Here is a 622-nt window from a genome sequence, read left to right as displayed (position 1 = left end):
GGTAGGATGTATTTTCATTGTCATTTGTTTCTATGTATCTTTTGATCTCTCCTCTAATTTCTTCTTTGAACGAGTCCTTCTTTAAAATTATGTTGTTTAATCTACATGTATTTGTGTTTTCTCCTGCTTTCTTTTTGCAGTTGATATCCAATTTGAAAGCCTTGTGCTCAGAGAATATGCTTGGTATGATTTCAATCTTCTTGAATTTGCTGAGTCTGATTTTATGTCCCAATATATGGTCTATCCTTGATAATGTTCCATGTACACTAGAAAAAAGTGTATAGTCTGATGTTTTAGCATGAAGTGCTCTATATATGTCAATTACGTCTATTTCATCTAATGTGTCACTTACAGCTGCTATTTCACTATTTATTTTCTGTTTGGATGATCTATCCATAGCTGTCAATGATGTATTTAAGTCCCCTAGTATAATTGTGTTTTGGTCAATTTCCCCCTTTTCTTCTGTTAGTAGTTGCTTGGTGTATTTCGGTGCTCCCTGATTGGGGACATAAATATTGATGACTGTTATGTCTTCTTGTTGTATAGTCCCCTTCACCATTATGAAATGTCCATCTTTGTCTCTTATTATCTTTTTCACCCTGAAGTCTGTTTCATCTGATAT

This window comes from Rhinolophus sinicus, linkage group LG12 (assembly GCF_036562045.2).
Source record: "Rhinolophus sinicus isolate RSC01 linkage group LG12, ASM3656204v1, whole genome shotgun sequence".
Classification (NCBI taxonomy): Eukaryota; Metazoa; Chordata; class Mammalia; order Chiroptera; family Rhinolophidae; genus Rhinolophus; species Rhinolophus sinicus.
Note: the sequence above shows the minus strand (reverse complement) of the source record.